This window comes from Jatropha curcas, chromosome 5 (genome assembly GCF_041381405.1).
Source record: "Jatropha curcas cultivar XTBG-Jc1 chromosome 5, XTBG_Jcur_1.0, whole genome shotgun sequence".
Classification (NCBI taxonomy): Eukaryota; Viridiplantae; Streptophyta; class Magnoliopsida; order Malpighiales; family Euphorbiaceae; genus Jatropha; species Jatropha curcas.
Genome location: NC_143155.1, coordinates 6,250,527 through 6,251,657, shown reverse-complemented (window position 1 = coordinate 6,251,657; position 1,131 = coordinate 6,250,527).

Sequence of the window (1,131 nt, the reverse complement as noted above, 5' to 3'; positions counted from 1 at the left end):
CGCACTTCATCCATCAAAGTCATTCACACAACGCAAGTCAGGTAAGTATTTTCTTATGCGTCTACTTTACACTTTGATGACATTTTGCTTAAAAAGAAAAATATTATCAAAGTGGGTAAATAATAGACGCTCAAATTTTGCGCCCAAAAGATTCAGTGATGATATACTGGTTTTTGTATAAAATTGGATCAGGATTCCCGATAGCCCCGGTTCTCGAACTAATGTCCGTGACTGAGATTATCTATATGTTTAACCCTTTGTACTTTTTCAAATTACCGGGCATTTCGCGATGAAATCGGGCTCGAAAAGCGCATTGGGCTCGCTCGGCACACTTTTCGGTGCACCACCTCATGTTGTGTGCCACCCGATCTAATTTGCTAAAACTAGACCTGGTCCCATTGCGGGGCCAGACAAAAGCATTTTTGCCACGTTGGTGCTAAATAGGGCCACCCATCCTCAAATGCCTATAATTAGACATTGGGGGTGAGCCAAAAGGGGGATTTTTTTGGAACTTAGGGGAGTCTCTTGCATTTTTAAAACTCAACCTAATGATTTAAAGGCAACTAGTGTTGACCTTTGATCTAAGATTGAGATTTATGATTGATTCAATCAAAACCCTCTAAGATCAATCAAAGATCTAAAAAAAAAACACACACACCTTAATCTTGGATCTCAGGCTATTAGATCAAGGACCAGGTGGTTGGGTTTCTTCATCCATTTTTGAACTAATCTTCAAAGAAATTATCAAAGGTAGTTTTTGAGAACCTTAATCTTATTCTCTCACCTTTTTCCTTCTCTTTTCAGTGCTTTTATCACCTCTTTGGGGTCTGGCTGAGAGGGAAACTGATGAACAACCAATAAACGATTTTTGTGCTCTGTGGTGTAGAGCCTGAGCTAGTGGCGCTAGCCACTATGTGTGGCGTGCGCCATATATCTGTGGCTCACGCCACGTGAGCCCAGATCCTCTGTTCTTGACTTGTTCTTCACCTAGAACCTTCTTGATTTGGGAAGGGCCTCGCCCCACTATGTGGGGCACATGCCACACCCATGTGGCATATGCCATAGTCCCCTGTGGCACTAGGCCACTCGTTTTAGAGGTTCAGAGTGTTTAAAAATCAATAAACGCCCTTT